The following is an 11,424-nucleotide window of genomic DNA, read 5'->3' on the forward strand; positions in this document are numbered from 1 at the left end:
ATAGAAACTTTTTTGGAACCGTTTAAATACATTTTCCGATGTGTTAAAAAATATGTATACAAAATTAACGTCGGCCTTCCACAAAGAATAGAAGTATTTATGTAACAGCTTTTATTTTTTATTGTTTGGCTTTTTTATACTGAGAGAATACAATTTGCACTTAATGGTTTGTGATGATTACTTAATACGAGTTATGCAAATTGCGAACTTCATATCTTTCTTATCGGTTTCTATTGTTAAATAACTTTTATCACACTAAAAATGGCCTAATAAATCAAAATATTTGTTAAATTTTAATTTTAATAAAATATAGCGACACGAAGCAGTATACGATTTTTCTTTTACGCAGTTTTTTTACACGGTAAATAATTCCTCCGTTTATTCCTCCGTTTACGCGGTGCTTTTTATATGCGGGCAGAAAATGTATCTTTCTATCGTATTTATTAAACTTTATTATATGTATATCAGTAAGCTAAATGTTCTTACTCCGCTTACTCGATCGTACTTATTATGATAATCTGACTTCTTTTGAAATTTATTTTACATGAACCATTTGTTTAAATAATGTAGAAAAAATATTTATGTGACATTTACTTAATATCTATTTTGCATTAATTATTTAAATTAATAATTTGTTAAAAAATTTACTTAATAGTTATTTAACATTACTTAAATATTTATTACTTTGTGGAGAGCACAAAGCTTATTCACACGCTCAGTCTCAGCCGCGTAAAAAAATGCCACGTGAAACGAACGTGTAAATCGAGTAAAGGTCGACCTTAAGTGTATATATAGAATCTGCGTATCTATGTTCAGAATGTATTAGAATATATTAGAATGTTTATATGAATATCATTAAATTGACCGGTGCAGCGGAAAAGAAGAAGGTTATTGCATATAAAAAATCAGCGTATTATTAGTCATAATACATAATGACTATTCGACGCAATACTTTTTTATATCAAGATAATTTTTCTATTTACGTCACACGGGAATTAACGCGCAATTACTCTATTATGTGCCTTTAGAGTTAACTCCGATATCTACGCCGCACCGAAGGAAAACTTTTCCCAGGTAGCACATATTAGTTTGATATGTTTTTTGAACGTACATACATATAGTTTTATAACCGTAAAGAAATATTAAGAAACGTTTAAACAAAAGAGCTCTAAAAAACATGAAAAAAATTATAAAAAATAAAAAAAAGTTCTAAAAAGTATGAAATAATACTTTTAAGAATTTCTTTCAATTTTTTGAAGTCGACGCCAAATTAATAATTATTAAATTAATTTGGTGCCAACTTCAAAAATTGAAAAAAATTCTTAAAAGTATTATTAATTTAGTGCCGACTTTAAATCATTGGAAATTTAGTTTACTCCTTTATTTATTGTTTATTATAAATAAGTCACTATTCCTTTAGTTAGAGGTTAGTTTATTTTATAATGAGTATTTAACCAATTGTGTGGCCAAAATATAAGTTAAAACAAAAGTATCAATCTGTTACTTTTGTCCCAAAAGTAATATTTGTTATTGGTGTTGATTTCGATTTATTTATATACATGTATTTTTTAAATAAAAATATTCTTATTATTTTAAAATGCAAATATACAAAAAAGAAAAACAAATAAAGGTTTATCAACGTCTGTTTAAAATAATTTAAAATGTCTAGAACTATTTAAAAAAGTTTTTAAAAAATAAAACGTTTTGCTACATTGATTATATGTTCGTTTTTATTTTATTCTACCTTATTAAAATCAACCTTGAGCTCTGTTACAACCAGCCCTAGGGATAGGGACAATCGTAACAAATTCGATCTTCATAAAATTTGATTGTTCTAAGTAATTATAAAATGTGAATAAATTTTATTCATACTATAATGTAAGTAAAGAATGTATTTACCTTATAAAAGAGAAAAAGTTTATATATATAAACAAGTAAATGAAGATATCAATTCAAATGAGCAAAATGTTACGTTTGTCCCTGGTCTCCCCTACTATAAAAAAATAGAATATGAAATATTTGTTCTTTGTATTTAACAAAAAAACTTTTAGAAACCCTTTTTGCCATATATTATATACGGGTGGAATATGTCTACAGGAAAGTCCCCTATTATAAGATAAACTCCAAATATGCGATAGCGAGGTTTCTGCTAAACTAATAGGTTCTATCTGTTGGTTCCATCATGAACTTATTGCCCTTAGAGTAAAACCTATTTAGTGGAAAATTCGTTATTTGATCGTGCGTGCACTCGCCTACTACATTTTTCAATTCTGCACATAAACTTCCGGCAATCACGCAAAATAGATGTTGCATCTCATAATAGTGGACTTTCCTCTACGTTCAAAAGACGTATATGAAACTAATATGTGCTACCTTGGAATTACTTCAAAGAGAGGCGTCGAATAAGGTTACGATTACACCTTCCACAGAAGATATAATAGAAAAGAGGGGATTATTACAACAACGATAAAAGGAGGCAATAAATGTAACGGCGTACTCAATCCATCAAAGGCCATCATTTAGAAAGGACTTGAGTAAAGATTGCAACCGATTGTAAAATTTCATAATAAACATTAACGACGTACTCAGTCCGCCAAATACCATCCATTGAAGAGGATTTGAGTAGAGATCGTGAGTAGAATTCGAAACCAGTTTTAAAATTTGAACTAATTTAAAAGTACTTATAATTTCTTTTAATATAAAATTCGATTAGTAATATTCACAACCATACCTCAGACTCGATAGAACAATTTTTAATTTAACATAGTAATATCTTATTTCCTATAACTTTTGCCTATTCCTAAAAATCTGACAAAAAGTGAAAACTCAACTTTATTTGTAAGGAAATCTTAAAAAATACGGAAATAATTTGCTAAAGATAAGTAAAAGAAAAGGAAATAATATTTGACATGATATTTTTGTTGGACCGGAACCGTAAACCGCACGGAAAGTTTGTAAAGCCTATATAGAACTGGAAACGAAATCGGTACCGTTAATTTCTTTTCGGTTAACGGTTTTTTTCGGTTCAGACACTACCGTGTCTCTTGATTTGCTTTCCATGCATATTACGTTTATTTTTGATAAAACTAAGTGCGCGCGGCAAGAAATAGGACACAATATTTTCTAAAAAATTACAAAATTTATACTTTAGCACGTTAATTGCTATGGTGATTACCACTATGAGTGAAAAAATGAGTTCATTAGGGATCATTTCTGTTTAGCGAATTTTAATTGGTCAATTGTTTTATTGTTCTCGAAAAGTGCAGTGATAGAAAAGGACGGATTGGCTTCTTAAATCTCCATTTCATCAGTTCCATTTTCTTCTATAGAGTAAAGTTTATATTCCAGTATAGTATATCTTAAAAAAAAAATTTTTTAAAGGGTGCCAAATGTATGTGCCCATCACAAATTATACAGAATTATTATATAAAACTGTTTTAATTTATACTGAAACAAGTTTTTTTTTAAATTAACGTCCTCTGCAAGGATTACACCATTTTACGGACATTATTTAATTATTATCGTGTTCTCCTGATGTTCTCCAATCTCCATCAGATCTTATACAAAACAGAAATTAGTGGGCCTATTCTGTAAAGACCGAAGCACAGACTTTTGCACAACACAAGCTGTGCTTTGGTCTTAATTCATAATAGTTTCATTGTCGTTATATTTGCTTTGCATAGATATTATATGTATAAAGTAAAAAAGCTGCGCAACGACAATAACGATAACGAAACTATCGGTAGGGAGTTATAGAATAGGCCCGGAATAAGGCCATATCCAGTAAACTACATATCACAATCTTTTGCAAAATGACTACCCGTTAGCATTTAACTTCAACACAATTAATACCAGAATGAAATCTCTGCTTAACAAATGTACTCGCAAACAGAACGAACTTTCACCTCCGATTGAAGAGGAACTTGGTTTACGGTTTCATATGTCTCAAATATTTCTGAGAAATTTAAAAGAGTTGTTAAAGATCAAAATGTTAACTTGTCTTTTTACAATTTTAACAAACTTAAGAAATTTATTAAAGTACAGAAGGATATTCTTCCAATTCAATCTAATAAAAATGTTGTATATAAAATATCTTGTAAAAATTGCGACGCTTCATATGTTAGTCAGACGATGAGACAATTAAAGACTAGAACTTCAGAACATCGCAATCATATCCACAGAAATACAACTACTCAGTCTGTCATCACTGAACACAGAATAAATTTCGATCATGAATTTGATTGTCGAAATGTCGAAATTTTGGATAAAGAAAAATATTTATCTAAGAAACTAGTTTCTGAGATGACCCATATCAAATTGCAAAAGAATAGTCTTTTTTCCAACACAGTTTCTGAAACTTTGAATCAGTAAGCTCAATGTGGTATGAAGAACGTTTAATTTATTTTAAATTATACCGCTGACGATGGCGCAAAGTTGAGTCAAAACGTATAATCCAAGAGCTCGGAGCCAAAAAAGTCTCTAAAATGATAAAAGCTAGTTTTTTTATAGTCGATTACAGTACTGGTGTACATGAATATGATCTGGTCAGTCAAGCAATCATTGAGACAGCTGGTGTCACAGGTGAGCTGTCAAACATGTCGCGATTAACGAGTGCATAAAATGAATTGACAAAGACTGAAAGTTTTTCTGCAGGTTACACATTGCATATAAAGAAGAATTATCTTAGTCAGTCAGCTGTGTGTTAGGACGGGCGTGATCAGTCAGGCCCGAAGCATGTATGAAAAAATAACAATGTACAACTTATTTACAAAGTCTAAAAAAATTCTTACAGGTACCTTATACGATATCAAACATAAAAAAAGTAGTCAGTAAATCATTTGATAGGACAACGCCCGTCAGTCAGCGTAAAAAATGTGAACATTGTGATGCGCGCGCGATCGGTACGGCGCGGCGGGCGGCGGCTCGCTCTTGTCTTGTTTATTATTTAACATTATTCTTAATAATTTTTTAATATAATCATCATAAAATAAATATGAAGCAATTTAAGTAAGTAAAAAAGTTTTTATTATACATTCAAGTTACTTTATAATTAACAAAATTTTATTCCAAAGAATCAAATTCATTATCGCCGTACCCGATCGCACGCGCACAATGCACTTTTTTACGCTGACTGACGGGCGTTGTCCTATCGAATGGTTGACTGACTACTTTTTTTATGTTTGATATCGTATAAAGTACCTATAAGAATTTTTTTAGATTTTGTAAATGAGTTGCACATTATTATTTTTTCATACATGCTTCGGGCCTGACTGACCACCCTCGTCCGAACACACAGCTGATTGACTAAGATAATTCTTCTTTATATGCAATGTGTAACCTGCAAAAAAACTTTCAGTCTTTGTCAATTCATTTTATGCACTCGTTAATCGCGACATGTTTGACAGCTCACCTGTGACACCTGTCCCAAAGATTGCTTGACTGATGACCAAAGCATATTATTCATGTACACCAGTACTGTAATCAACTGTCAAAAAACTAGCTTTTATCATTTCAGAGACTTTTTTGGCTCCGAGCTCTCCGTCTAGTACGGATTGATGTAAATCACAACGACCAATAAATCAGTAATTTTGATGTTACGCCAGGAGATCTGCGTCTGACCTTTATAGCCTTTACTTCTCTTACTTCAATTTCGAGGGTCCTATACTATTTTACTGGATTTTTATTTTACATATTTATTAACCTTTGACTGCGTGCCGACTAGATTTGTCCTGGAAAAATAAAAAGAATGCGCCTGGGGCATCGCTTGTAATGGTGCGTCTCCATCTGCGAGTAAGAACTCTCGAGAGCAAAAAGAAAGAGAGAGAGAGAGATACTCTCGAGTCTCTCTCTTTTTCTCTCTTTTTGCTCTCAAGAGTTCTTACTCGCAAGTGGACACGCACCATAAAAGATAGGTGCGAGCGAGAGAGTGGGGAGCGCTCGCCCGGCGACGAGCAGTGGCGCAGAGACCACGAAAGCTATCGGTCTCCTCAAAAGTATAATAAAGATTATTCTCTCTCTGTACTGACCCGAGTCGTGTATCCTACCCCGAGATCCTGATATTACCGAGAACGTTCATAACAAGATTTGTCAGACTTGAAACACAGTTCCGGTTAGAGTAGTAAAATCCCCCTCTACACCTAATTAAATCGATTCGATTTAATTTTTGATGCTATATGCATCTAAATAACTGTAAAGAAATTATTGCGAAAAATATTATCTCAGCCAGGGTTCGAACCTGGAACTTCCTTCATTCCGTGAAAGTGTCGTACCAATTCGACCACTGAGACATGTGGTGATATTTATCGCAATAACCTATTATTAGTTGTAATATTACGCGTACTTTCAGCCAGCGTGATTTAAAATTCGAAGTATAGGCTCCAATGAAAATTCACGAATATAGAAAACAGGCTAATTAAGAACCAGGCGCGGTAAATAATGCGCGAAAGTTTTATTTTTATTTGCATTTTACAACCTTATCTTCCAATATAAAAAAATAATTTCATCCGCCAGTGATTAAAACATAAATAGAAATAAAAATAAAACTTTCGGGAGATTTTACTACTCCAACCGAAACTGTGTTTCAAGTGTGACAAATTTAGTCGGCGCGCAGTCAAAGTTGGAAGATAAGGTTGTAAAATGCAAATAAAAATAAAACTTTCACGCATCACTTTACAGCTTAGTTAGTAGGCCACGTGTAAAGTGGGTTATTACCGTGTTTATTTTTCCCAGAGCCGTTGCTCTTGCAACATCGAGATACAATATAAGCCCGTAGACTTGCATAAATGTAGTTATTCTGTTCCTGTCTATCAGAGAAGAGACATCACTGTTTAACGCAACGTGACGGACACAAACGAAGTTATACCTTTCTATTATTCGCTAAGCGGTAACACGGAGAAAGATAAGGTCAGTCCTATACCATTCTCCCTTTTCTTCTTTCAATTTTATATTTCAATTCTCCGTTCAATTCAACTTTCGTACAAAGATAACTGACTATCTGCGCTCCATATCCATACTCCATTTTTTGATACTTAAAAAAAATAAAATTTGACCAGTGAATATAAACAAGGTCCAGTAAATGAACAAAATCATTTATATTTTAAATATGAAAAAAATCATGGGTCAAAGATAAATAATTTTGCGATAAAAATTAACAGAAAAATTCACAAATGGCGTTGAGATCAGTTTTCAATTTTTCATGATTTATATGGGATGACGCGTGGCGTGACGTAACCACGGTCTTACATCCGTGGACGTGAGTCAGTTGGCGAGCTCGATCGTGTATGTATTAAAAAGCTAGATTAGCTTTATAATACATAGATTTATATGCTGTATAGTATTATTCCAGTGCAAAAATAGCATTCTGTGATTGTTAAAATATAATATTTAATTTTAATTATTAAGACATCTATATACATTAGTAGGTATGTATCTACATGGAATACATGTTCATTCACTGGTAAGCAGCCGTTCATTTACTGACAATTCTGTTCAGTCACTGGTATATCGGTCCTTTTGTCACTTTTCCATTTATTTTCTAAATGTTTTATTCTGAAAGCGCCTTTAATATTTTTTTTATAATCAATATGATATATTGTATCAACTACATCGATGCTGAAAGTGATACGGATAATAATTTTATTTCACGTCTCTAATGGATAGACGCCGCTTATTTGTTTATTCACTGGTCAGTTCACCCTATACGATTGTCCGAACAATTTTCTAAACAAAAATTATTCATTAGTTATTGCACGAAATATTCGACGTTTTACAACAAGAAATAAACAATCTTAATTTTTATTTTCAGGCTTTGGAGTCCGTAACGTAGCACGGCACCTCATCCCCATAATCCTTCAGCATCTTCACTAAAAGTGGGTTGCCTCCTAAACATTCAATTTCAATCCTTATCTTCTTGTTCAGTTCGTGAAGTGTGTCCTTCGTGTACTTAAAGGAACCGAAACTCTCTAATAAGTTGACACAGTAACATTTAATGTCGGCATCCGTAGTTCGTTGTTTTAAAATATCTTTAGGCATTATTAAGGATATATATTTAAATTTTATAAATTATAAAAATTTTGAACGTAAATGCGTATTTAATAAATAATTTCCTACGTCAAGTAAAAGTACATATGTTATCTTAAACATAATGTTTCTTAAAGGATACTTATTATTTGCCTGCCACGATCGCGTCTAGGTGCATGTACAATTGCGAAGCTGAACTTCCCTTCGGTCAGGTCATCGCAATAATTTTTATCGTTAATGTCCTTACAAACACACAGATTGCAATAGTCATTGTGTATTTGGTAATAAAATCCCATTAAATTTAACAACGACGATAAGTCTTTTTCGCAAGATGAAAAGAGTTTCATCAATTTCACCATCAGCTTTACTAGCCAACCAGCTTCTATAAAATTAATTAATATTCGAATTTTATATATGTAATTTAATTTTTAAAACAGAGTTTCTGCTTCAGCAAATAATAAAAGTTATCGCAAAATCATAAACATTTACTTCTTATCGCATTTTTTTCGTAATCGTCATCAGTTGGACACATTAAATTATCCTTCCAATACATGTCCATTCCTTTACCTCTGATAAATTCCAGCCGTTGCTCTTGCAACATCAAGATACAATGTAAGCCCGTAGACTGGCATACATTTAGTTATTCTGTTCCTGTCAATCAGAGAAGAGACATCACTGTTTAACGCAACATGACAGACCCAAGGAAAGTTATACCTTTCTATTATTCGCCAAGCAGTGACACGGAAAAACATAGGTGTACAAAACGCTGGCTTTCAACTACTGGCTTAAAATATCACCCGATAAACTGCGGCAAACTGACGAAATAATAAGCATTGTCTACAACGTGTCCATCCTGTAAGTTACATTTTATTGTCAAGCATCATCGACTTTTATGTGTGTGCATGTGTGTTGTTAATTTTATAAATTTGAATACATGTAGATAATATAATAGTTACATTTAAAAGATATAACATTCTTGAAAAATCTCACATGTTTGCAATTAAGCACTTATAAAACTGTATACATATTTCTTTATGATCAGCGCTGTATTGATTACAATCAGTACTAATTCGAAGCTCAACAAAATCGAGCCAATATATTATTTTGTTAAATACAACATAAATTAAGTTATCTATTTTTATATCTTAATTAACAGGCAGTTAAAATCTTAATTGAACAATTACTGGAATCCAGCAGAGACCAAGGAATGGACACGCATTGGAAGGACAACTCAATGTGTCCAACCGACAACGACTACAAGACGATGGCGACAAGAAGCAAATGTCTATGATCCTGCGACAACTTCCACCATCTGCCGAAGCAGAAACTCCATTTCAAAAATCAAACCACACATAAAATTCCAATATTAATCAACTTTACAGAGGCTGGCCGGCCGGCCAAACCGATGGTAAAACCAATGAAACCGTTTTCCACCTGTAAAAAAGACTTGTCGTCGCTATCAAATTCAACGGGATTCCATCACCAAACACACAATAACCATTGCAACCTGTGTTTGCAAGGTAAGTAATTTGTTTAATTTTCATTATTAATTTTCTATTATGGTGTCCGTTCCCAGGGTTAATTAAGTAAACTTAAACTAACTGAATCTGTTATTATTACAGGACATCAACGATAAAAGCCACTGCAACGATCCGACCGAAGGAAAACTCAGCCCCCCAACCACACATGCACCCAGACGCGACCGCGGCAGGCAAACAATAAGCATACTGTAACAAACGGCATGTTCAGATAAACTCCGCCATCAGACTCGGCCGGGTGGACTGAGTAGTTCGGCCGAGAATGATGCCGGTCCCTAGCCCGAGCAAAGGAGGAGGGCTGTTAGGCCAGGTTAGCAGCCTACCCAACGTAAAAAACAACATACCGCTCAAAGTGCTAGGAATAGCCTCGGATCAGGATGGATTAAACGGATATCGACCACGATCAAGGACAAAGCGATTCATGGCAAATGACACAATTGCACTTAACAGAGCTTTATATGGAACTGGAAAACAATGAAGAACAGATAAGATATCAGAGAAATAGATCAACTACGGATGCGATATACGTGTCACCGCTTGGCGAATAATAGAATGGTATGACTTTCCTTGAGTCCGTCATGTTGCGTTAAACAGTGATGTCTCTTCTCTGATTGACAGGAACTGAATAACTAAATGTATGCCAGTCTACGGGCTTATATTGTATCTCAATGTTGCAAGAGCAACGGCTGGAATTTATCAGAGGAATGGACATGTATTGAAAGGATAATTTAATGTGTCCAACTGACGACGATTACGAGAAAAATGTGATAAGAAGTAAATGTTTATAATTTTGCGATAACTTTTATTATCTGCTGAAGCAGAAACTCCATTTCAAAAATTAAATTACATACATTATTAATTAATTTTATAGAGGCTGGCTGGCTCGTAAAACTAATGGTGAAATTAATGAAACTTTTTTCATCTTGTGAAAAAGACTTGTCGTCGCTGTTAAATTTAATGGAATTTTATTACCAAATACACAATGACTATTGCAACTTGTATGTTTGTAAGGACATTAACGATAAAAATTATTGCGACGATCTAACCGAAGGAAAATTCAGCTTCACAATTATACATGCACTTAGATGCGATCGTTGCAGGCAAATAATAAGTATCCTGTAACAAACAGTATGTTTAAGATAAACTCCGCCATCAGACTCGGCCGGGCGGACTGAGTAGTTCGGCCGGGAATGATGCCGGTCCCAAGCCCGGGCAAAGGAGGAGGGTTGTTGGGCCAGGTTAGCAGCCTACCCAACGTAAAAAACGACATACCGTTCAAAGTACTAGAAACAGCCTCGGATCAAGATGGACTAAACGGATATCGACCACGCAACGATCAAAGACAAAGCGGTTCATGGCAAATAACACAATTGCACTTAACAAAGCTTTATATGGAACTGGAAAACAATGAAGAACAAATGGAATATCAGAAAAATAGATCAACTACGGATGCGATATACGTGATTAGACAGATCGTAGAAAAAGCAATAAAGTATAATTCGCCAGCCTTCATGTGCTTCGTCGACCTATCAAAAGCATTCGACCGAGTGAACAAGAAGATAAGGATTAAAATTAAATGTTAAGGAGGCAACCCACTCTTAGTGAATATGCTGAAGGAGTATGAGGTGCCGTGCCACGTTACGGGCTCCAAAACTGAAAATAAAAATTAAAATTGTTTATTTCTTGTTGTAAAACGTCGAATATTTCGTGCAAAAATAATAAATAATTTTCATTTAGAAAATTGTTCGGACAATCGTATATTTCGTTTTTACAAGATACATTATAACACAGAATATATTTTTATGTAAAGTTGAAATATTTATTTCTCATTGTGAGATTTAATCTTGTATATTTTCAGATTGTTTGT

The sequence above is a fragment of the Temnothorax curvispinosus genome, unplaced genomic scaffold, assembly GCF_003070985.1.
Source record: "Temnothorax curvispinosus isolate PA1 unplaced genomic scaffold, ASM307098v1 QBEX01006128.1, whole genome shotgun sequence".
In the NCBI taxonomy this organism is placed as follows: Eukaryota; Metazoa; Arthropoda; class Insecta; order Hymenoptera; family Formicidae; genus Temnothorax; species Temnothorax curvispinosus.